This window comes from Sycon ciliatum, chromosome 7, assembly GCF_964019385.1.
Source record: "Sycon ciliatum chromosome 7, ocSycCili1.1, whole genome shotgun sequence".
Lineage (NCBI taxonomy): Eukaryota > Metazoa > Porifera > Calcarea > Leucosolenida > Sycettidae > Sycon > Sycon ciliatum.
In genome coordinates, this window is record NC_088649.1 from 14,320,238 (window position 1) to 14,345,767 (window position 25,530).

Consider the following 25,530-nt stretch of genomic DNA (forward strand, 5'->3'; position numbering starts at 1 on the left):
GAACAACACAACACTCTTGACTGGAAGTCGTAAAATAATATTCGTCTATGCCTATGCTCCACTTCCGTTCCCCAGAACGACGTGCTGCTGTCCAACGGCCAATCATGACGCGGATTAGGCAGCGCTGTTCTTTTCCTTGAAATTGTTTCAGGACAGCTGCAGTGCCAGACAACTTCTTCACTAGAAGATCAAGATATGGGCCTCAACCAGCGAAAACAGCCCTTAGGGACAACATTTTCAAAATCTCTTTTTGGTTAGAAATTTGTTGAAACACATCTCCTGGAGGACCTCAGCCGAGAAAAAGTTCAATATTCCGATTCAAAACGTGTGTATACACCAATATACAAGATGTACTCCTAATTGGTGCAATTTATGTATACGATGCATGTGTACAATAAATATTCAGCATTCTAAGGTGGGTGGGCTCTTGACTACCTTTGAAACAGTGCAGTAGGCAGCTAGAATGACAAAGAATAGCTGAAGAGTGCGGAGACATGATCGACATATTCGCAGCTGCAACCTGCGTGTAGTCGTTCCGCAATCTCGTCTTCCATTTCTTCCTCAGCAACTGAAGACATGGCGTCGCTGCCGTCACTAGCCCCAGACTCAGAATTATTTATTTCAGGTGACGACTGTTCATCTTCCGACTCTGACGAGTCATCGGCCACCTTGAGCAGGACATGCCGGCTGCGATTCCGCCTCGCTGTCGACATGGATGTCGGAACCAAAGAACGTCTCATCCTCACTCTTCAGCGGCTACTTCAGCATCCGCTCCCCACGAGGCTCAAGCTCGCTGTACACAATGACAGCCGCGTGTGCTCGGCGAACAGTTCTGGCGTCCGCAGCCATCGCAACAAGATCAAGGAACACTCGAGTCGCAACTCGACACCACTTCAACTTCAAATAAATTACTTCAAGCAAGGAGCTCAAGAAGAACTCGTCGTGCTGTTCGCAGCGCGATCAAAAAATCGTTGAACGTCACAAATCGACCTTTTTCTCGAAAAAATTACGAAACCTCTAAGGGTCGTTTTCGCTGATTGCGGCTCATATCATCTTTGTGTCGATCCAGTGTTTTATTATAAAATGGCCTGGTCCATTGTACATGACCAACTTTGTTTTGTTGATGCGAATAAAATGTGCGAAAATAGTCAGCACGCGATTTCGAGCATTTTGACATACATATCAGTGCATTGGGCTGCATTAGGATAATTAGAAGTTCATGATAATTCGAAATTGGGGCCTGGCAATTTGAGGTTCAAATTAAAGGGAGTCTATATGTACTAGTATCCGCTTGAATGTATAAAAAACGCTCCTTGGGAGCCGATGAAGGCTCACACTGGTCTTGCATTGTTCCGTGCAAACACGGATTTGCATACTCCGTGTGTAGGAATAGGTGAATACCTCCAACAATCTTAGTTTCTTTTTTTTTTATCTTCGTTGTCAATGGCATCCAGCAGCCCGGCTAGCTCAGTCGGTAGAGCATGAGATTCTTAATCTCAGGGTCGTGGGTTCGAGCCCCACATTGGGCGCATTCTTTTTTTGCGGTTGTTTTCTTTCCACGAACAAGACTGGTGCATCCCTGATAGAGCCAAGCCTAGCCTCAGTGCTGGCTGTCCGTCAAATACCTACATGTACCTACCTGATCTAAGGAATTGCCTTCTGTGGCTACTGCCAAGAGTATATTTACAACTAACCCCCAAGAGTGTGCAACTCCAGCTAGGGCGGTTTGACGATGGTAAAGTAGGTCTCTGGACAGCTAGCTGTGTCTAGTTTCTACCTTACTCATCAGCGGCACTCGGAGTCACTGGGCGAACCGATCGCAGTCAAGTCTAGTTAACAACACAGTCATGAAACATCTGTGCAAGAACCGTCAAATGCTGTGGGGGATTTTCCGCCTCTCGGATGCCCAACCCCAGAGTCAACTGTCTGCCCACGAAGACACTTCAAAGTGTTTATCAAAATTCCGATGCATGACCACATTCTACTCGGATGTTTTTTTCATGACCATATTGTACAACATTCCAAAACTTGTGCCCAATCAAGCCCAGCAAGTGTAAAAAATATTCCGTGCCTTGCTTCAACATGCTCTTGGGCTTATGAAAAATCAACTTGTCTCCGTGGCGCAATCGGTTAGCGCGTTCGGCTGTTAACCGAAAGGTTGGTGGTTCAAGCCCACCCGGGGACGAGTATTCGCTCTTTTTTTGCAATCAATTATTGTATAAATTTTGAGACGAAAAGAAGAAAAAAGTTAGGTGTTCCCACACCGGGAATTGAACCCGGGCCGTCTGGGTGAAAACCAGAAATCCTAACCACTAGACCATATGGGATTGCACATGTTGGTAATAGTTGCGAGTAGAACATCAGCATAATTATTTTCTTCTTTCTTTTTTTTGCCAGGACTCAACGAGATATATTTTCCATCGTACAACAACGAGAAAAGCAAATCAAAGACAATTGTACGGCTATCTCGAACAATAAGCACTATGCAAGATGTCTATTCAGTATGCGCTTCCGCCACTGCAAGTGTGGCAGAAGCACATTACCTGAAATTCTGAATGCGTCGTTACTAGCCTAGAGCAAAGGTGGATGACCTTGCCATCTCCTTTGTCTCACTAAAGCTGTGCTTACATGAGAACTGTCAACCTCGGTGGGTCGAGTTCCACCCGGGTTGAAAGTCTGCACAGTGGAAAAAGTAGGTGGGTGTTTACATGAAGAGAGTTGACCCGGGCCGAATACAGATATGGCGACAAAAGTCCACTTCCAGAGTCCTGTATGGTCGCGTGACAACTTTCGCACGAAACATGCGTGTGCAGTGTTGTGTAAGCCTGGCACGAAATACACATTATGTACGGTAGTACGATTTCTTGATTTTAACTCTCCCGGGTTAAAATGTCAACCCGGGTCAAGTGCAGTGGTTCTTGCAAACAATCCAGTCAGTCTGTGAGTCACAGCGGGTTGAAATTTGTAGGGGTCAAAGGGGTGTTCCGGGTACTCGGGTACCCGCCCGTTAATCTCAGGTACCGTTAGTAAAAGGGTACCCGTTTGGATTTCGATGATCCAGTCAGTATGGAACGACACTGCTGGGATTGCGCATTCCAGGCGGAAGTCAATTATTTACAACTCCACGCTGGATGTCTGCATTGCTGTTGCATTTGTGAACCTAGTAGATCTACCTCTGCAACTATCAGGCACAAATCAATTTGCGAATCATAATGTGATGTCAAAATTCAACCTGAGAACAGATAAATTAATGTCAATATTTATGTGAAAACTGCGCAAAAATTAAACATGGCTGCTAAAGGGTACTCGTTAACCCGCTCGTTAAGAAAATTACCCGTTCGTTAGTTAAAGATACACCCGTTTGACCCCTAGAAATTTGACCAGGATCAAACTCCATAAAATCACGGTTCGCGTCAGACTCGGCTAGAGAGGCCGTTTTTCCCCGCATCTGCAGGAACGCCACAACCCTTCAAGGTTCAAGGCGCAGATGCAGCTCCTAAAGCGGTGGGAGGTGAGTAGATCAGCTCAGCAGCAAGTCGGATCAAAGACCGGCGAATATCCCATTCACTGCTCACACTGAACTCTGGTTGAAAACTCTCATGTAAGGCCAAGTAAAAAAAATGATTGTTTATCGTCCGCGCCCGCCCCAAATGTTCACCCTCCCCGCCGAATGATTTTATTTTTTAATACTGGTAAATGTACTGTATGTACTGCGGTCTACAGCCTCTAATCAGCATAGCCATAGATTTTCGAAGGTCAAGTCCACAGACTGAACCATAACTTAGTTGCTATGGGCTTGAAAAGTGAAACTGATCATAAGCTGCCTGATTTTCTTCGTTTTTTCTACGTAACGTTGGTTGTTCCACTTTCCATTATCCTCTGGGGTTGCGAACACCTGCCCTACAGCCATAAATGCATAATAAAAAATATAATTAAAAACCTCCCGTCCGCCCCGATTTCTCGGGAAAATCTGACGATAAACAATCAATATATTTTACATGGCCTAAAAGCAGCCTGATATCATCATCCCAGCGGGAATGCGGCAAAAACATCATAATCCGAAATTCCACAGCAATTTTTAAACCAGAGTGCCAAAATCGTCGTTTGACACTGCCTGAAAAACGCAAGAATATGAAACTATCTACTATGCACTATGCACTTGTGTCGTGTTGCATTGCATCTGCCTCTATGATGTACCAGGTGTTAGTGGCCTTCGTGAGTTCCCTTCAGGAACGGACACCATAATTTACTTTTCTATTTACTGCAACTGTCATGACTATAATTATCTGAACCAAAGCAACATATGCACTCTATCCCAGGAACGTATCTCTCTCACGGTGCGTAACCATGGAGATACTAGCGCATAGCCAAGCACAGTGATACGGTACAGTAGAAATGGACGGTTTTGAATAGGGATGCGGGCTCAGCATATTACTCATGCTTGTACATAGGTCTTAATAATCGGTGATGATGGACACTGGATTGAAAATGCATTTATAAGGAATCTGACTGGTGGTTGAAAATCAAGATCGTACTCACTAGGATCATTTCTATAGTACGTATCCCGTCTTTGTTCTCCTACAAAGACAACCGCATAAGCCGCGAGGATGACATGTAGCATCCTCCCCTGAGCGGGAAGCGCACCAGCACGACAGCATCCATGTTTGGATGCAAGAGTGCTGGTGATTGATGACCGTTCTGCACTGTCCTTCTGGTCAGTGTGGAGGGGGAGGCTGCTTTATGAGTGGCTCCATTCTTTATAAATAAATGAAATGCAATATAGTATAGAGTGAAACCTGTCTAAGACTACTGCTCAAGGGACCTTCACAAGGTGGTCTCCTTATCCAAGGTCATTTACCTGGGCTTGGCCGGTGTTGGTGCTGGTCGCAGTTGTTTTCTTTGACAGTTGGTCGCCTTTTCTGAGTGGTTACATTGACAGTATTTTACTGTGCATAGATATCTTCTTTTGCAAGTTATTGTGGAAAGTGGAACTCTCAGCGGCTCCACCAGTGCTTCACGGACACGGTCAGTGCAGCACTGTGATATGTACAGTTGTGGCAAGTGAAATCCGACACTTGCCATAGGGGACAGCGCCTCAAATGGACATCAATGATGTAATGCACTGCACCTAATTTGTACTATAGAGCCATGCATCCCAAACAGGGCGAAAGGTCACAGCTTAGATACACACAGTTCACAAACAAAGTACACATAAGGAGTATTGGTATCCAATTCCCATTCATTTTTGCCAGCACCTTTTGAACCTTGACTGTGCTGAGTACTGTTATCAGATAGATAAAGTAAGTTGTATGCAGCACATGTACTGTACGTATGCAGGGCTGCAGAGGCTGCAGGATGCACGGTGCAGTCCCTTATGCCAAGTGTCGGATTTCACTTGCCACAACTGTAGATCCATGCATGTCACCAGAGGGAGAGGTGGGGTTCTGAGGATGCGGATGACCCCTACTCAGGTTTTCTGCCAAGCGGCCATCCGTAAATACCGATATTTTTTTAAAGACGATATTTGTTCATTTCTCCCACCCCCCTCAAAATGAACATACACACGTTTATGGAGGGGATCAATAATTTTTAATGAAGTGCAATCTGATTCTCCTCGTGAAACGTGTGCAGCAGCAGCAACTCCAAATTCACGGTACACTTACAGACGTCGGTTTACACTGCCACCACCGCCGCGATCGCACAACCTTGCCATAGCCACATGTACACTGTATCCAGTTGATGAGGTGGAGTTTCAATTTCCGTAGGTCATAACCTACTTGTCCGTACTGGTCCCACCCATATCTAGAGATATCAATATTAATTTTTCACAAAGACGAGACGAACAGGGCCCAACCCCCCCCTAAACGAACCAATATCTTCTCTCGAAATATTGATATTTGTGGACGACCCCAACAGCTTTGAAAAATCGATAAAGGATCACCCTCGTATATTAGGCATGTACTTGTTAACAAACGCAGCACGTAAGCTGCTGAAAGTTTGGATGAGGCCATTCGTACCATTGCTCTCCCTCTCTACAACTCTGACACAATGGTGAAAAGAGCAGTAGGAAACGACCTCATACAGTGAAACCTGCCAAGGCGACCACTCGGATAAGGCGAGCACCTGTCCTAGAAGACCACTGCAGCAAGATCCAGGGTAAGTACTGTAAAAGCAGAAATTTTCGGTGGTGTAATATTTTCGGTATTCTCCAAAACCGGCGGTTCAGTGGAGGGAAATTTTCGGTAAAACCCGTTTTCCAGGTAAAGTGTACTAGTGCTAAATGTACACAGTACTGGCGGTAGTACCGAAATTTTCGGTGCGTTTTATTTTCGGTAAACATTGTCGGCACCGAAGTTACCGAAAATAAAACACCACCGAAAATTTCTGCTTTTACAGTACTCTAATTTCAGAAATTTTCGGTGCTCAATTTTTTCGGTACGAGGGCAAAAGGCCAGGCTAGGTGAACAGAAATGTTCGGTACAGAGAAGCAGTTCCCTATTGGATTATGCGTGTTTAGTGTTTGTTCGGTGTATTGAACTTTTAGGTATGAAACAGCTGCACCCAAAGTACTGAAAATAAAAGTACACCGAAAATTTGTGAAATTACAATATGCTATTTCCCAAGCCTATATCCCGGCAAATGACCGTGGATAAGGAGACCACTTCGTGAAAGGGACCACGTTAAGAAGGTCCCATGAGCGGTCGTCGTAGACAGGTTTCACTGTATATGGCATTTTGGAAGTCACGTCTCCGCGTGGTGTGCGACGCTACCTGCCTGAAACCCCTTACAAAAGATTTGTGAACCTGCCCAGTAGACATAATCATGTAGGCAGGCTATGCCCTGTCGTTTTCTGATTTAATTTCTCGTTGGCAGTCTGTGCGTTCCTCTGCCATGCTTCCGGCATGCTTCTGCTGCTCGTACCCCGTACACACCGGCAGAGATACGGAAGGACAAGCAAGCAGGGCGTACTTGGTTTGGTCATCTCGCACCAACCGCCAACCTTTCCGCTGACAAGAGACACAGTCCCTCCAGGTAAGCATGCCCTTCTGTTAGCTGTTTACTCCTGACAAAGTGAGCAGTGAGCCATCGTGTTATTGTTGACGTGCTATGGGTTCCCCGCCTCCAAGTCCGCTTTTATCGGAGACTTAGATGGTTTGTTGCATGGCTGACGTCACGGTTTAGTTACCATGGATACGTATCCATACTCAGCCGCAGATCCAGGTCAGCATAGTGTAGACTTGGTCTTGGAATCCACCTTGCACAACCCCAGTAATGTACAGTCGCGGCCAAAGAAATCCGATCGACGAGTCAGAAGTAGCGCCGCGTTTCCATTTCAACTTTTTGAACTTTTTGAAATGCATCATGCCAACTCCGAAACCCATCCGAGGGCCGCATGCGCAAGGGCCCGCATGGGCTGCTTTCGGGACGTGATTCGGATTTCTTTGGCGACCACTGTAGTTTCAACATGGCAGATGGCTGTCATCTGTTAAGTTGTAGAAGTGATGATGACCGCCACTGGAGTCAAAATACGCTTATGGTAAATCCGGCTGCTGGTTGAAATATCAAGATCGTACTCACTAGGATCATTTCTATAGTACCAAGAGTACATAACCCAAGAGTGTGCAACTGCCTGCACAACCTCTATGCTGTGCTGCGACGGCAGAACTTCACATCACGTGACATGGTTCAAAAGGTTATGCTGGCAAACAGTGCAAAGTGACCACAAGAGAGTTGTACCCAAAGCTGGGCTGCGTACAACCCAGTATCTATCATGCACTAGAGTGCACGGGTTCATCACGTGATGTGAAGTTCTGCCGTCGCAGACCCCATAGCTGGAGTTGCACACTCTTGTTTATCTACTCTTGATAGTACGTATCCCGTCTTTGTTCTCCTACAAAGACAACCGCATAAGCCATGAGGATGACATGTAGCATCCTCCCTTGAGCGGGAAGCACACCAGCACGACAGCATCCATGTTTGGATGCAAGAGTGCTGGTGATTGATGACCGTTCTGCACTGTCCTTCTGGTCAGTGTGGAGGGGGAGGCTGCTTTATGAGTGGCTCCTTTTTATTGAAGCCAAAGAAAGTCTTTCACTTGTATATCCTATGAAGCTACCCTTCAACTACAAGAAACCTAGTTGAAATACCTCCCCATGTTGCCGAGGGATAAAGCTCATGCACATTTTCGTTGCGCTACCCTTCCTCTTATTGTAACTTTCCGCACCTGAGCCTTCCAAGCTGACAGGTTGTTGGTTTGTGCCTCGTAGATGTGTTTGAGCTAGGCGTCAGTTCATTGAATGGATCAGTACCGCTGTCAGTTTTGTGCCTTGTCGCACTACCTGACTGTATAATTACGATCTTGTTACCTTGATGGTCTGTTACTCATAACTCGTACAATCAGGTTACTACTCAAAAAGGTTTCCTTGGAGACAAAAGCTATAGAACCCGAAAGTAGCACAAACTTCAGGCTGTTCGTAATTCATTGTTCTTGCTCTCGTTTCCTCTTACCTGTGAATCACCTGAAGTGAAGGCACAAAAGTTTACTCGTGAAAACCATGCTGTTGAAGAGCGTAACGTTTGTGCTACTACTCAGCATTATAATGCTACAAGCCTTGTCTCCGTGGCGCAATCGGTTAGCGCGTTCGGCTGTTAACCGAAAGGTTGGTGGTTCAAGCCCACCCGGGGACGACCTTAACTTTTTTAAACAAATATTTCAGAAATCGAGGCGAAAAGACGAAAATGTTGAAGGTATCTGTCCGTTCCGGGGACGCGGGTGTGTTATCTTTTTGGAAACTTTGTTCCTATCGCCTATAGAGCTTTTTCAAGGATGTAGCGCCATGCCCCCGAGCGGCGCTCACCCCGATATTGTGGTGAACATGTCTCATTTGAAAACGCATTGAAAAGTATACAAAATGTGACAGGTTTGTCTCCAGCGGGGCTTGGAGTGATACTGAAGTTTGTTCTTTTCCACCCAAGCCATGAGGAATGGCTTCCTGGCAGCTGCTCTGACTCGACACGAGTGTGGGATATCAAGTTGAGCGCAATCCTAGTGCTTCCTTCACCTCCAGGCGCCCTTTCTGGTACAAACTGAACGTGATTTGGACTTCACCTGTTCACCAGGGGTTCAAAACAATTCTCGCACGTGATGCCAAAAATCGACCGTTGGTTTCGCCTTGAAAAACTTTACGGATGCTTGGGGGACAAATAAAAAAAGATGACGTTCCCACACCGGGAATTGAACCCGGGCCGTCTGGGTGAAAACCAGAAATCCTAACCACTAGACCATATGGGACTTGCACACTACTCCCTGTCGGAATAAGAATCTCAAACACCCACACTCAACCTAGATGTCACTTGTTGCAGTTTTAGTTTAGTTTTTGTTTTAGTTTTATTCCAAGCAATGCATGGCTGGGCTGGGGTAGCCAATGACCACTTTGCGTGGCGATTGCGGGGTTATTATAGCCAACCACGTCCAGAAATAGCAGTGTGTCGGAAGGTGTTCAAGCTGGGTAGTATCCAGAGTCCATACTCCCCCAGAGTGAGCAACTTCACTGATCAGATCTGGGACGGCGAAATCCGTGTTGCACGACGTCATAGTGTGACATCATGAGCAGGGGAAGTGTGTTCCGTGGTGGACCGCGTCGACGGAATGACGCAAGTCCGACCCCCCCCCCCCCAAAAAAAGACGTACATCACGGATTACGCCGTCGCACAACCCCATCCCAGTTGCACGCTCTGGGGGTTATGGACTATTGGTAGTGTGGAGCAAATGGGTACGAACAACCATGGGCGTAGTAAAATGTATTTTACTACTCCCTGGTACGAACAACCATGGGCGTCTGGAGCATGTGGGGTTTTGAGGTGAACACTGTTGGAAATTTGCATTGTACCTTTAATACATGTATGTATTAAATGAAGTTGTTTTGCTTTGTTCGGGGGCAAGGCTACCTACAGTTTTTTTCTCCAAATGCAAAGTTTTTGTTTGTTGGTGGGTGGGTTATAGCCAGGGAAGAAAGGACCGTGTCGAGTGCTGGAGCCGACTCGTTCGTGAGCTGTGGCGAATGTTAGCGAATCACGGTGTTCGATTGGAGATAGTGGCACATGCAGATCAGACACCTCACAAGGAGTGCATGCACTAGGATATTTTATTTTATTTTCTCCTTTCAGGACATGAGCCTCCTACTTCAAAAAGTAGCTTCATCTTCCTTTCTGTAACATAGAGCTGTGCAGTGCTTTGCAACAAATTGAAATCACAGATCACAAAACCTGCTCCTGTCTACCTTTTCCCAAGAAACAAAGTTACGGATTAGGACATGGACATGATGCATATAACGCCGGTCAAAGCCTGGTCTTCAGGTTACGCCCTTTCTAATGATGAACCGTATGAGCACTCGAGCGCTGCCTGGAAAAACTCACTGTGAACTCGAAGAAATATTCCGCGCGAAAGCAAGAAAAATGACAACTCACTCGCGTTGACACAGCCATGGACGTCTGGTTTACAACAAACGAGTTCTTCCTCGTATCGATAATGGAGTCAGAGAGGACACGTCGAAACGAAAGTGTTGTAAATGTTGACGAGCGGCATGGGTCCCAATTCGTTTTGTGACCAAAATAGTTTCTTTGAGCTGCGATGCAATTTACTCACCGTGTGACGAAAACGACATCGACACGGACTCATTCCCAAGGCCATGACTTGGCAAAGCTATCCGTGTGACTTCGACGAGAAAAGCAAACGCTTGTGAACGCTGATAGAAGACGGCGTTGACTGCTAAATTCAAATAAATTGGCGATCTTGAAATACTAAAATAAATCTCAAAAAGCTACAGCGCGATGACTTCACTCACACCATTGCAGTGTTGTGGGTGTGTTCACATGGCGTGAGCCAGTCAAGTGTCAGTCAGTTCGGCAGGAAGCGCGAGCTCCAACAACAAGTCGTTTGGTGCAGCCAGCTTCTTTGTCTTGTACCAGCTTGATCACAAAAACAATGAAAAAAAAGTTTGACTTGAAGATAGTTTGGGATTTGAACTAACAACTACATGGTCAGCAGACAGCATTCATAACCACAAAGCCAAAAAGGATAGGATAAATCGTGGGTTTAGATAAAAAATCGATACTGGCTTCCTGGGCAAATTGTAAACCATGGGAAAAGGCCGGAAACCTGGCCGAAATTCTAACTCCTTAACGGTTGGTCCAATTGTTCCGAAACCTTCACAGAACAATTTGCCGTGTCCTAACAAGCCATTCTATGTACTTTGTTGTCCAAATTTCCCTTATCTTCATACTTTTTAAGACCCAAACCTGATTGTAAATCTTTTTGAAACAGACTATAAGATTACTGCTCAAGGGACCTTCACAAGGTGGTCTCTGTTACCAGGTGGTCTCCTTATCCAAGGTCATTTGCCTGGGCTTGGCAGGTGTTGGTGCTGGTTGCAGTTGTTTTCTTTGACAGTTGGTCGCCTTTTCTGAGTGGTTACATTGACAGTATTTTACTGTGCATAGATATCTTCTTTTGCAAGTTATTGTGGAAAGTGGAACTCTCAGCGGCTCCACCAGTGCTTCACGGACACGGTCAGTGCAGCACTGTGATAATGTAGATCCATGCATGTCACCAGAGGGAGAGGTGGGGTTCTGAGAATGCGGATGAACCCTACTCAGGTTTTCTGCCAAGCGGCCATCCGTAAATACCGATATTTTTTTAAAGATGGTATTTGTTCATTTCTTCCACCCCCCTCAAAATGAACATACACACGTTTATGGAGGGGATCAATATTTTTTAATGAAGTGCAATCTGATTCTCCTCGTGAAACATGTGCAGCAGCAGCAACTCCAAATTCACGGTACACTTACAGACGTCGGTTTACACTGCCGCCACCGCCGCGATCGCACAACCTTGCCATAGCCACATGTACACTGTATCCAGTTGATGAGGTGGAGTTTCAATTTCCGTAGGTCATAACCTACTTGTCCGTACTGGTCCCACCCATATCTAGAGATATCAATATTAATTTTTCACAAAGACGAGACGAACAGGGCCCAACCCCCCCCCTAAACGAACCAATATCTTCTCTCGAAATATTGATATTTGTGGACGACCCCAACAGCTTTGAAAAATCGATAAAGGATCACCCTCGTATATTAGGCATGTACTTGTTAACAAACGCAGCACGTAAGCTGCTGAAAGTTTGGATGAGGCCATTCGTACCATTGCTCTCCCTCTCTACAACTCTGACACAATGGTGAAAAGAGCAGTAGGAAACGACCTCATACAGTGAAACCTGCCAAGGCGACCACTCGGATAAGGCGAGCACCTGTCCTAGAAGACCACTGCAGCAAGATCCAGGGTAAGTACTGTAAAAGCAGAAATTTTCGGTGGTGTAATATTTTCGGTATTCTCCAAAACCGGCGGTTCAGTGGAGGGAAATTTTCGGTAAAACCCGTTTTCCAGGTAAAGTGTACTAGTGCTAAATGTACACAGTACTGGCGGTAGTACCGAAATTTTCGGTGCGTTTTATTTTCGGTAAACATTGTCGGCACCGAAGTTACCGAAAATAAAACACCACCGAAAATTTCTGCTTTTACAGTACTCTAATTTCAGAAATTTTCGGTGCTCAATTTTTTCGGTACGAGGGCAAAAGGCCAGGCTAGGTGAACAGAAATGTTCGGTACAGAGAAGCAGTTCCCTATTGGATTATGCGTGTTTAGTGTTTGTTCGGTGTATTGAACTTTTAGGTATGAAACAGCTGCACCCAAAGTACTGAAAATAAAAGTACACCGAAAATTTGTGAAATTACAATATGCTATTTCCCAAGCCTATATCCCGGCAAATGACCGTGGATAAGGAGACCACTTCGTGAAAGGGACCACGTTAAGAAGGTCCCATGAGCGGTCGTCGTAGACAGGTTTCACTGTATATGGCATTTTGGAGGTCACGTGTCCGCGTGGTGTGCGACGCTATGTGCCTGAAACCCTTTAATACAAAAGATAAAAAAGTGAACCTGCCCAGTAGACATAATCATGCAGCCAGGCTATGCTCGGTCGTTTCTGATTTAATTTCTCGTTGGCAGTCTGTGCGTTCCTGTGCCATGCTTCCGGCATGCTTCTGCTGCTCGTACCCCGTACACACCGGCAGAGATACGGAAGGACAAGCAAGCAGGGCGTACTTGGTTTGGTCATCTCGCACCAACCGCCAACCTTTCCGCTGACAAGAGACACAGTCCCTCCAGGTAAGCATGCCCTTCTGTTTGCTGTTTACTCCTGACAAAGTGAGCAGTGAGCCATCGTGTTATTGTTGACGTGCTATGGGTTCCCCGCCTCCAAGTCCGCTTTTATCGGAGACTTAGATGGTTTGTTGCATGGCTGACGTCACGGTTTAGTTACCATGGATACGTATCCATACTCAGCCGCAGATCCAGGTCAGCATAGTGTAGACTTGGTCTTGGAATCCACCTTGCACAACCCCAGTAATTTACAGTCGCGGCCAAAGAAATCCGATCGACGAGTCAGAAGTAGCGCCGCGTTTCCATTTCAACTTTTTGAACTTTTTGAAATGCATCATGCCAACTCCGAAACCCATCCGAGGGCCGCATGCGCAAGGGCCCGCATGGGCTGCTTTCGGGACGTGATTTGGATTTCTTTGGCGACCACTGTAGTTTCAACATGGCAGATGGCTGTCATCTGTTAAGTTGTAGAAGTGATGATGACCGCCACTGGAGTCAAAATACGCTTATGGTAAATCCGGCGGCTGGTTGAAAAATCAAGATCGTACTCACTAGGATCATTTCTATAGTACGTATCCCGTCTTTGTTCTCATACAAAGACAACCGCATAAGCCATGAGGATGACATGTAGCATCCTCCCTTTAGCGGGAAGCACACCAGCACGACAGCATCCATGTTTGGATGCAAGAGTGCTGGTGATTGATGACCGTTCTGCACTGTCCTTCTGGTCAGTGTGGAGGGGGAGGCTGCTTTATGAGTGGCTCCTTTTTATTGAAGTCAAAGAAAGTCTTTCACTTGTATATCCTATGAAGCTACCCTTCAACTACAAGAAACCTAGTTGAAATACCTCCCCATGTTGCCGAGGGATAAAGCTCATGCACATTTTCGTTGCGCTACCCTTCCCCTTATTGTAACTTTCCGCACCTGAGCCTGACAGGTTGTTGGTTTGTGCCTCGTAGATGTGTTTGAGCTAGGCGTCAGTTCATTGAATGGATCAGTACCGCTGTCAGTTTTGTGCCTTGTCGCACTACCTGACTGTATAATTACGATCTTGTTACCTTGATGGTCTGTTACTCATAACTCGTACAATCAGGTTACTACTCAAAAAGGTTTCCTTGGAGACAAAAGCTATAGAACCCGAAAGTAGCACAAACTTCAGGCTGTTCGTAATTCATTGTTCTTGCTCTCGTTTCCTCTTACCTGTGAATCACCTGAAGTGAAGGCACCGAAGTTTACTCGTGAAAACCATGCTGTTGAAGAGCGTCACGTTTGTGCTACTACTCAGCGTTATATTGCTACAAGCCTTGTCTCCGTGGCGCAATCGGTTAGCGCGTTCGGCTGTTAACCGAAAGGTTGGTGGTTCAAGCCCACCCGGGGACGACCTTAACTTTTTTAAACAAATATTTCAGAAATCGAGGCGAAAAGACGAAAATGTTGAAGGTATCTGTCCGTTCCGGGGACGCGGGTGTGTTATCTTTTTGGAAACTTTGTTCCTATCGCCTATAGAGCTTTTTCAAGGATGTAGCGCCATGCCCCCGAGCGGCGCTCACCCCGATATTGTGGTGAACATGTCTTATTTGAAAACGCATTGAAAAGTACACAAAATGTGACAGGTTCGTCTCCAGCGGGGCTTGGAGTGATACTGAAGTTTGTTCTTTTCCACCCAAGCCATGAGGAATGGCTTCCTGGCAGCTGCTCTGACTCGACACGAGTGTGGGATATCAAGTTAAGCGCAATCCTAGTGCTTCCTTCACCTCCAGGCGTCCTTTCTGGTACAAACTGAACGTGATTTGGACTTCACCTGTTCACCAGGGGTTCAAAACAATTCTCGCACGTGATGCCAAAAATCGACCGTTGGCCTCGCCTTGAAAAACTTTACAGATGCTTGGGGGACGAATAAAAAAAGATGACGTTCCCACACCGGGAATTGAACCCGGGCCGTCTGGGTGAAAACCAGAAATCCTAACCACTAGACCATATGGGACTTGTACACCACTCCCTGTCGGGATAAGAATCTCAAACACCCACACTCAACCTAGACTCTAGGTAACTAGTTACAGTTTTAGTTTACTCCAAGCAATGCATGGCTGGGGTAGCCAATGACCACTTTTTGCGTGGCGACTGCAGGGTTTTTATACCCAAACACGTCCAGAAATAGCAGTGTGTCGGAAGGTGTTCAAGCTGTTAACCCTTTACCATCCGTGCGTACTTGAATCGATCTCTAGAGATCGATGGACATGCATACACTAAACCATTCGTAACTCGATCGATTCTTGGCGGAATTTAAAAAACTAAGTATCTAGGAAGGAGCCGAAGAGCTCAGCTTTCCATTGCATCAATCGGTGAAGAGCTGCGATGTCGCATTCCAAAGATATTACGCTCGACATTTCAGCCATGGCAAAAGTCGAATTTCTTTCCGAGTGACTGACATTGAGCGGGGAATTTCCCCTCTCCTGACATGCTGAGTCACTTTGGCATGCTTTGAGCGCATGGACAGCATGAAAAGGAACTCAAGCAAAAAAAATTGGAATGTTTACGATGCAGGAGCGAGAAATGGCTGGCGAGGAGACAATTTCCTCGTATATCCAGCGATGGGTTCTTATTCGCAGCTCCCTGGCGCTGGATATGTGATCTCGGTAGTGTCCTGTTTGAGCTCAATGTACGCAGCTCGTGGAGAGCTTTCCAGAATGCCCAAGATTGTGAAAATTGGTTGATTAGAACCGAAGATATTCTCAGAATAAGGTGGGAGTTTTTGCATTTGGGACTGCTGGGGAATTTTGGTCGGATGGTAAAGGGTTAAACTATCTATCCTGTTGAGCGTTTACTAGTAGTAGGGAATGGGATCCCTCTGTTTACAGGTTTCAGAAGTGTGACATAAAATCATCGACCATGACTACATGTAGTATCAAGAGTCCATAATCCCCCAGAGTGCGCAACTTCACTTATCAGATCTGGGACGGAGAAATCCGTGTTGCACGACGTCTTACTGTGACATCATGAGCAGGGGAAGTGTGTTCCGTGGTGGACCGCGTCGACGGGATGACGCAAGTCCGACCCAAAAAAAAGAGACGTACATCACGGATCTCGTCGTCGCACAACCCCATCCCAGCTGCACACTCTGGGGGTTATGGACTATTGGTAGTATGGAGCAAATGGGTAAGAACAACCATGAGCACCTCCAGCATGTGGTGTTTTGACATGAACACTGTTTGGAAATTTGCATTGTACCTTTAATACAATCATGTATGTATTATAATAGCTATAAAGAGAACAAATTCTGCTGTCATCGCCACACTACAACAAAGTCATGAAGGTTTACCAAAATCGATTTTCTTGTCACAATCATCAGTGGAAAGCCGTGACTGAAGAGTAACCATGCTGAATAAATGATTAATATACATTCAATAATGTGTTACGAGAACAAAACAAAAAGTCATGAAGGTTTACCAAAATCGATTTTCTTGTCACAATCATCAGTGGAAAGCCGTGACTGAAGAGTAACCATGCTGAATCAATGATTAATATACATTCAATAATGTGTTACGAGAACAAAATAAAGTGCTAAAATAGAATGAGGGAAGGTGAGACAATAGAAGTGAAGTGAGAGCTAAGTGCAACAGGGGTGAGGAACTAATTACAACGCTAGAACTGTGTATTGAGACAAACAATCATGCTGTGCACCTACGAAAACAATCTTAACGCAACTACATGTTTCTTCTGCTTACAAAGATCAGGCTTATGCAAACGAATACAAACAGCCTCAAGTACTTTCAACTGACTAGCGTACCGTGCACGACAAAGAACAGAAAAACTAAAATCATCATACACCTGCAGACACTTAGGGTGAGACAACAGATGAAGAGGAATCGGATGGTGATTGTGATCGTAAGAAGTCTGCCGTTTTTCTTCATCTGTTTTCTCACCCTAAGTGTCTGCAGGTGTATGATGATTTTAGTTTTTCTGTTCTTTGTCGTGCACGGTACGCTAGTCAGTTGAAAGTACTTGAGGCTGTTTGTATTCGTTTGCATAAGCCTGATCTTTGTAAGCAGAAGAAACATGTAGTTGCGTTAAGATTGTTTTCGTAGGTGCACAGCATGATTGTTTGTCTCAATACACAGTTCTAGCGTTGTAATTAGTTCCTCACCCCTGTTGCACTTAGCTCTCACTTCACTTCTATTGTCTCACCTTCCCTCATTCTATTTTAGCACTTTGTTTTGTTCTCGTAACACATTATTGAATGTATATTAATCATTGATTCAGCATGGTTACTCTTCAGTCACGGCTTTCCACTGATGATTGTGACAAGAAAATCGATTTTGGTAAACCTTCATGACTTTGTTGTAGTGTGGCGATGACAGCAGAATTTGTTCTCTTTATAGCTATTATAAAATTGTTGTCTCCACGTCGATTATTTATGTATGTATTAAATGAAGTTTTTTTGCTTTGTTCGGGGGCAAGGCTACCAACAGTTTTTTCTGCAAATGAAAAGTTTTTGTTTGTTGGTGGGTGGGTTATAGGCAGGGAAGAAAGGACCGTGTCGTGAGCTGTAGCGAATGTTAGTGAATCACGGTGTTCGATTGGAGATAGTGGCACATGCAGGGCAGACACCTGACAAGGGGTGCATGTGCCGGGATATCTTTTCTCCTTTCAGGACATGAGCCTCCTACTTCGAAAGGAGCATCATCTTCCTTTCTGAAGCATAGAGCTGTGCAGTCACACTTTGCAACAAATTGAAATCACAGATCACAAAACCTGCTCCTGTCTACCTTTCTCCAAGAAACAAAGTTACGGATATGGACATAATGTATATTTTTGCTAACGGTTCAAGCCTGATCTTCAGGTCACAGTTTACATATGTCCTTTCTAAATGATCTTGGACATCTGAAAATTCTCTCTACCCTAGACGGGTACCTAGCATGTGTTTATGCAAACAAGAGTTCACGGTTGACCAGAGCTGCCAAATAGTTTTGCCCAGCTTGTGGTAGCTGCTTTAGCGAGTCATCTTTGAATGACTGGGGAGATCAGCCACTTAAAGTTTTTCACTATCAGCAAGAGGCATGTTGAATAACTTCCTTTTTACTGTCGTGGACACGGAAGTCTGGTCTGCGGCCAAGCGGTGGCACCAGGGCGCTGGCCATGCAGCCGTGAGTACGCATACGACCAACATGTGCACTGCGCATGCAACGTTCTGTACACACTGAGGGCGCCGGCCCCGCGTCATTCGACTGGGTTTCCATGTCCATGACACGGTAGTTTTGCCCAGTGTGTGGCAGCTACTCTAGTTAATCGTGACCTTTGAATGACTGGGGAGATCAGCCACTTAATTTAACTACCAGCAAGAGGCACGTTGAAATACTTTCTTTTTGCATAATATAGCATTGGTTGTCGCTGCACAGATAAAAACACAGATCACTGTCAAGCACTGCAGAGCAATGGGGCGCAAAGTGTGTTTGCACACAGAACTTTCGCTGCCATGCGTTGTCAGGTATGCATGATGTCATCATTTCAAAGCCCCATGGAACAGGAATAAAACCTGCAAGTGGATCACCATGGTAACCGTAACCATAAGAGACATCGCTTATCTCAACTCACTGGCAGCCGAAAGTTGAAGGTTGGGTGAGCCCAAGGAGAATAATGACTTTTCAAACTACCGTCATGTGCATAGCTGTTAACGTGTATACACGATGATGGACGCTGAAGTCAAAATGTGTTTATAACAAAGCTGACTGCTGGTTGAAAATCAAGATCGTACTCACTAGGATCATTTCTATAGTACGTATCCCGTCTTTGTTCTCCTACAAAGACAACCGCATAAGCCACGAGGATGACATGTAGCATCCTCCCCTGAGCGGGAAGCGCACCAGCACGACAGCATCCATGTATGGGTGCAAGAGTGCTGGTGATTGATGACCGTTCTGCACTGTCCTTCCGGTCAGTGTTGTTGTTTGTTGTTGTTTTTTATTTGAATTTGCAATACCAAACGGGCAATAAGCCCAATTACATGGAAGCGAATAAAAGAATGCTAAGGATGAGGCATTGGGGTGGATGTTATTTCAAGTGGAAAATACTGATCCCGGGAGGTACTACAAATAGGTACAATGAAAATCTGAAAAGGCCATGGTACTATCGTTTACCATGCTGGAAGCAGCTACATGGAGAAGGAAAAACAACAAGAAAGACGTTCTATCTCATGTATTGGACAAACAGAGCTAACAGGAAAAGACCGTTCGTTATATGCCTATACATACTGTCCGTGTGTGTGTGGGGGGGGGGGGGGGGGCATGTCACTGTTTCTCTTCTTTTAAAAACGTTTATGGCCTGAGAGTGTACGGGTACACGGCTGCTGCGAAATCGGCCACGGCTTTGCAGGAACGTACACTGGCTGGCAGAGTGTTCCACAGCGCAGGTCCACGGAAGAACGGTCGGCGAGTGCCTGTATTCGTCCTGGCCAGCGGGAGAATGAGCCCGGCGTTGGCTTGATGTCGAGTTGGGGCCGTGGTTGCGGGCTTCAGCTGCTTTGAAAGCGCTGTACTACATTGGCCGTTCAGGCCGCGCCAGATGAGATCGAGGAGTCGGTGGTGTTGTGTCTCCTCGATTTTCCGGAGGGATATGCTCTCCCTTTGGTGGCTTACCGAAGATGTGGGTGGTAGGCTGAACACAGCGCGGATGGCACGGTTCTGAAGACGTTGGAGTTTCCCTAGAGCGAAAGCTGAGAGGGACGTGCTATAGGCCACACTTCCATATAATAGGTCGGGCATCACAACGGATTTTAGGTATTGGACCCTGGCCTTCTGGGAAAGGGATCGCCGGGCTCGCCACAATGCTCCGACTTTCCTGTTCACCTTCGCTGTAACATCGTGGATATGAGGGTCCCAGGTCAGTTGCTCGGTGATGGTTAAACCCAAGTACTTGGCCGCAGTACAAGCAGGTAAGCGGGTCTGATGGCAATTTACAGCGATACTGGTTTGCGCATCCCTCCCACAGATGGACAGAACTTGACTTTTGCGTTCATTCAATATCAGGCCGCGGTTTTTGAGCCAGTCGGCCAGCGCAGTGACGGATGACGAGAGTCCCAGTGAAATAGTTGCCGTGTTGGAACCACTTTGGTACAGTGCAATATCGTCAGCAAATTGTATGCTGGGGGTCGGGTGAGCTACTGCAGCTACCGCTCGGGTGTATATATTGAACAAGATGGGCCCCAATACAGATCCCTGGGGTACTCCACTTGTGCATACTGTGATGTTGCTCAGTTCGCTACCGATGCGGACTTGTTGTGTCCGGTTTGTAAGGTAGCTAACGAGCCATTTCATCACCGTACCGCCAACTCCAATTTCAAAGCAGTCCTGGATCATAATTGCATGCCGCACTTTGTCGAAGGCCTTCGACATGTCAAGGAAGCACACTCCAGAGGAGTCCTTCTTGTCGCGAGCCATTTGCAGCTGATCAACCAGTAAGGCTAGTGCATCACCCGTCGAGTGCTGCCGGCGAAATGCAAACTGAGTTTCCGGGATAGCGTCGGTGTGGTCGAGGTGCCGTACAAGCTGCCGCTGGACCAGCTTTTCCAGCAACTTTGACAAAATCGGAAGTAGCGACACTGGCCTATAGTTTGTCGGCTGAGACGGATCCCCAGACTTGAACAGCGGGCTTACAGCCGCCAACTTGAAACCGGCAGGCACTGCACCAGATTTCAGTGACAGGTTGAAGAGTGTGGTGACAGATGGTGTGAGGACCTCGGCACAGGACTTCAGGAGGAATCCTGGGACACCGTCGCTGCCCGTTGCTTTCGCAGGGTTGACTTGACTTAGTAGACGGTAGATTACGGAACAAGAGGCTGGCTGGAACGTGTGCAGGCTATCCGATGGAAGTGGGCCGACGGGAGAGGCTAGGCATGATGGGCGCTTTGGATCCGTCACAATGTCATGAAACACGTTGGCTACCTCTTCGATGTTGCAGGTTGGTTCGGTTTTCTGCTTCCCGCGTCCGGTGACGGTATTGATGACTTTCCAAATCTGGCGGGGGTTTCTGGAATGTTCTTGGCATTGACGTGCGAAGTACTCATTCCTACAACGGCGATACATGTTCGTTGCCTGAGTTCGAACCTTCCGGTACTGCTGGTGGAGTTGAACATTTCCTTTGTCGGCCAGCCAAAGGCGATGATACCTTTTCTTCTTCTTGTCCAGCTGATAAATGTCGCGGTTTGACCAAGGCACAGGTTCTGCAGATTTCATTGCCCCTTGTACAAGCGGGGCATGTGTGTCCAACACAGTCATAAACCGATCGTGCCAGAGCTCCCAGTAAGTGTCGACATCGGCATCAGAGGGGAAGTCTTGCGCAAAGCAATATTTAAGGTCCTCGCGAAATAGCGGAATATCGATTTTGTGCAGCTTACGTGTTGGTGGAGCACGCACGCACTTCTTCGTCTGTACAGTAAAGGTCATAGTAGCACGGACGGTAAAGTGGTCACTTATGGTGGACGGAACAACCGTGCACGTTGACACTGAGTTCTCTGTAGAAAGGACTAAATCTATGGTGCTACCTTGGGGACAGAGAGGTGTAATCCTTGTCGGGGACAGCACGTGGTTTGTGAGGCTGTAAGCAGATGCGACATCTTCAAGGTGATGACGTTGCGCCATTCTCTGGCCTCGGAACATGTCCACATTGAAGTCTCCTACAACGGTCATTGATGTTGTCACCAGAGACGCTCTATGGAAGGCAGAGTCCAGGAGAGTCCAGTACGCGACAGGCTCTTGCGGGGGACGATATACACATCCGAACAGGTGCTTCTGGGACTTCGATCGCAGCAGTATCCAGACGGCTTCCACGCCGTCTAGGCGGAGATTTGGCTGTGGCGTGATGGGAAGTGATGATTTGTAGTAGATACATACACCGCCTCCAGTCCTGTTTTCGCGGTCACATCTGGTAAGGTTATAACCTGGGATTTGTACTTCTCCGTCAGAGATCGCGCTGTTTAGCCATGTTTCGGCTATACACAGGATGTCGTACTTGGGGATCAGTGCGGTTAGAGCATGGACCTTGAAGCGGAGACTGCATACGTTCATGAACCCTAAGGACAAGTGGGATGTGTCGTGGTTGATACATGATCGCAGATTTCGGTTGCTCATTGGTATGAAAGATGATGCTAGGGGATTTAGTGATGTAGAGAAAATGAAGAACTATAGTCCATTTCAAAAAGATTAGCAATCAGGTTTTGGTCTTAAAAAGTATGAAGATAAGGGAAATTTGAACAACAAAGTACATAGAATGGCTTGTTAGGACACGGCAAATTGTTCTGTGAAGGTTTCGGAACAATTGGACCAGCCGTTAAGGAGTTAGAATTTCGGCCAGGTTTCCGGCCTTTTCCCATGGTTTACAATTTGCCCTGGATGTCAGTATCGATTTTTTTATCAAAACCCACGATTTATCCTTTCCTTTTTGGCCTTGTGGTTATGAATGCTGTCTGCTGACCATGAAGTTGTAAGTTCAAATCCCAAACTATCTTAAGTCAAACTTTTTTTCATTGTTTTGGTGATCACGCTGGTACAAAAAGTACAAGCCAAAGAAGGTGGCTGCGCCAAACGACTTGTTGTTGTTGGAGCTGGCGTTTCCTGCCGAACTTACTGACACTTGACTGGTTCATGCCATGTGAACACACCCACAACACTGAAACGGTAGCTGTAGCTACGTGTTGTTGAATACTGTACAACGGCACATCGATCGATCGATTTTTAGATATTTTCAAGATCGCCAATTTATTTGAATTTAGGAGTCAACGCCGTCTTCTATATCAGCTTTCACAGGCGTCTGCTTTTCTCAAAATGTCGTCGAAGTCACACGGATAGCTTTGCCAAGTCATGGCCTTGGGAATGAGTCTGTGTCGATGTCGTTTTCGTCACATCGCGATATCGTTAGAGTAAATTGCATCGCAGCTCAAAGAAATTGGGCACGAAACGAATTGGGACCCATCCCGCTCGTCAACATTTACCACACTTTCGACATGTCCTCTCTGACTCCATGTCGATACGAGGAAGAACTCGTTTGTTGTAAACCAGACGTACGTGTACGTGTACCGACTTGAGTGAGTTGTCATTTTTCATGCTTTCGCGCGGATTATTTCTTCGAGTTCACAGTGAGTTTTTCCAGCCAGCTCTCGAGCGCGCATACGGTAAGACGGCAAACTCCCCGGGCGATCGCCAGGATTGCTAATCTTTTTGAAACTGACTGTAATGTGTGTGAAATTTCCTATCATTTTCAATGTAATATACATGACTATTATTTTTGTTGAATGAGGATACATTATGTAGCAATGGTGTACGTACGTCCGAGGTTGGGGCTTGTTAGCGACTGCAGGTGTCGTTAGCCGCCTGGCTGTGCCTGCGGGCGTTAGCGGCTCCCTGCCTGGATCCCTGAATAATGTTGTCGGCTAGAACCTCGTAAAGTGATCCTGTCCGGTGCAGAACACTACTCAAGGCATCATCCAGGAGCTCACAATTTGCAGCTTGGTTACCTGGTCTCTGGTCGGCCGTTTGTTGACTCTTCTTTTTCGGCCTACGGGCTGGTGTGAAGCCATCACTGTCGTCATCTTCTTGTGCCGTATCATCTGTAGGAGTGTGCTCAGCCCTGGACTTGCCACGCACGGCGGGGGTTGTCTGACCTGCCCTGGGCTTGAGCTCACTGGAGTTCAAGTCTACCGTAGCGTTGTTATCCTCAATAGGTTCAACTGTTGACGTAGCATTGTTATCCTCAACAGGTGCTGTTGATGTTTTGGTCAGTTCTTTTTGTATCACAGTGGTCTCACGGGATGTCTGGCGGCGTGGGCAGCTACGGGATTTGTGACCCGGCTGGTGACACTCCCAGCATGTCGATTCTTGTCCCTCGTGCCAAAGGCGCAATCTTGTTTTCATTTCTGGTACAACTAGCGTGCTGGGGATTGACCTCAGGGGCGTACCGAGTATGAACCGTCTCCCGCTCTCAACCATCACATCCACCCCCTCTGCAAGGCGGACTTTCTGCCGTGATGGTCCATGGACAATTTTCATAAATGGTTCTAGCATGGTGACCAAAGTGGCATCCTCGAGGACAAAGGGGCACCCAATTACATGTAGCCGGACAACATCATCACCATAAAAGGGACGTACCTGCACAGCAATGTTTCTGACGGTCAAGCCCTCCGACAGCAGCCTTTGGAAACACTCTTCCTTATCCAGAGTTACTACGCAATGTCCCCGGATACGATCAAAATTTACCTGCTTGATGCAGTCAGGGCTCCTTATTTGGGCTGCCAAAGCATCAAGGTAGGGCCGAAAAGACTCTCGGCCGTAGCCATCTACCGGAAAGGAACAGTAATGGTACATGTCAGCAGCACTGCTCGATCTGACCAAGGATGGATCAGAGCACCAAAATTCCAAACCGACTTCAAAAGCTCAAAAAGAGTGTGGAGGGGGAGGCTGCTTTATGAGTGGCTCCATTCTTTATATATAATCAATAAGTCATATTCCGTTCATGAGTCAAGTCTGGTTTGATCCGTGTATGTGTGTTTGCTGGGTGTTTGGGTGCGCGCATGTGTACGTCTGTGCGTGTGTATGATGGATGATTTCTGTTCTTGTTCTATCACCTAGCTAAGGGACTGTAGATTCTCAAGGTGGCAGAGATTAGTCGTGTCTAACAAGTGGACACTGACGATCCGGTGACGTGGCAGCTCGGTGTTATCGAGGTTTGTCAAGTCATGCGGAGAGGGCTACAATGGCTGTTGCTGTTCAATGATTGATGACAGACCAAAGATAGAGAGAGAGAGAGAGGTGAGTTAGTTTCTTGTGTATGCCAATAGGAATACCGTAAAGTACCGCGAGAGCGCCCCACCGTCTCGTCCTTTCGTAGTATTGTGGAGGTGGTGTATCTGTACGTCATACGACACGAACCTTGTACACACATTGCACGTTGCGCAGTAAATCCGTACTCAGTTTACCTTCAATTGGATACGAGCTCCACACAAAAACCTGGTAAGTGTGACCTCACCAAGGTCCTCACACCATACGAACTTCTTTGCAGTCTGCCATACGACTTTCCTCTCCCTGGTTGTAAAATCAAGGCTCTCGCGAGACGTGGTGCTCCCGCGGTACTTTATGGAAATGCCTCGTGACGTATGCGTCAGCTCACTACGTGTTGCCATAGGCAGTCGCACAATGAGCAGTAGAGTTGTGCCGGACCTGTCGCTATTCTTTGCGAATACAGTGTTGCTCAATGAAATCCAGGCGTGTCACTCAAGTGCGCACCGGGCGTCGCGCAGCCCTAGACCTGCGGACACTGGGCTGAGAAA

General features: G+C 46.5%; 1 long non-coding RNA gene, 9 other non-coding genes and 1 pseudogene across 10 annotated transcripts in view; 8 read left to right on the plus strand and 3 right to left on the minus strand.

The window, feature by feature from the left end:
* LOC135821923 (uncharacterized) overlaps positions 1-25,530 on the plus strand; it is a 104,588-nt gene that overhangs the window by 73,330 nt on the left and 5,728 nt on the right. Inside the window, exons 7-9 of the long non-coding RNA XR_010554419.1 lie at positions 6,874-7,032; positions 13,065-13,223; positions 24,833-25,012. This is a non-coding gene — a long non-coding RNA (uncharacterized LOC135821923). The remainder of the gene's footprint in view (positions 1-6,873; positions 7,033-13,064; positions 13,224-24,832; positions 25,013-25,530) is intronic.
* Positions 2,112-2,185, plus strand: Trnan-guu (transfer RNA asparagine (anticodon GUU)). The gene has a single exon. It is a non-coding gene; the product is annotated as a tRNA-Asn (tRNA).
* Trnae-uuc (transfer RNA glutamic acid (anticodon UUC)) lies at positions 2,256-2,327 on the minus strand. Its single transcript has one exon. It is a non-coding gene; the product is annotated as a tRNA-Glu (tRNA).
* On the plus strand, positions 4,526-4,749 carry LOC135821946 (small nucleolar RNA U3). Its single transcript, XR_010554436.1, has one exon. It is a non-coding gene; the product is annotated as a small nucleolar RNA U3 (small nucleolar RNA).
* LOC135821960 (small nucleolar RNA U3) lies at positions 7,851-8,062 on the plus strand (annotated as a pseudogene).
* Positions 8,615-8,688, plus strand: Trnan-guu (transfer RNA asparagine (anticodon GUU)). The gene has a single exon. It is a non-coding gene; the product is annotated as a tRNA-Asn (tRNA).
* Positions 9,221-9,292, minus strand: Trnae-uuc (transfer RNA glutamic acid (anticodon UUC)). Its single transcript has one exon. It is a non-coding gene; the product is annotated as a tRNA-Glu (tRNA).
* On the plus strand, positions 13,756-13,979 carry LOC135821957 (small nucleolar RNA U3). Its single transcript, XR_010554446.1, has one exon. It is a non-coding gene; the product is annotated as a small nucleolar RNA U3 (small nucleolar RNA).
* Positions 14,524-14,597, plus strand: Trnan-guu (transfer RNA asparagine (anticodon GUU)). Its single transcript has one exon. It is a non-coding gene; the product is annotated as a tRNA-Asn (tRNA).
* Trnae-uuc (transfer RNA glutamic acid (anticodon UUC)) lies at positions 15,130-15,201 on the minus strand. The gene has a single exon. It is a non-coding gene; the product is annotated as a tRNA-Glu (tRNA).
* LOC135821961 (small nucleolar RNA U3) lies at positions 18,960-19,172 on the plus strand. The gene has a single exon (XR_010554449.1). It is a non-coding gene; the product is annotated as a small nucleolar RNA U3 (small nucleolar RNA).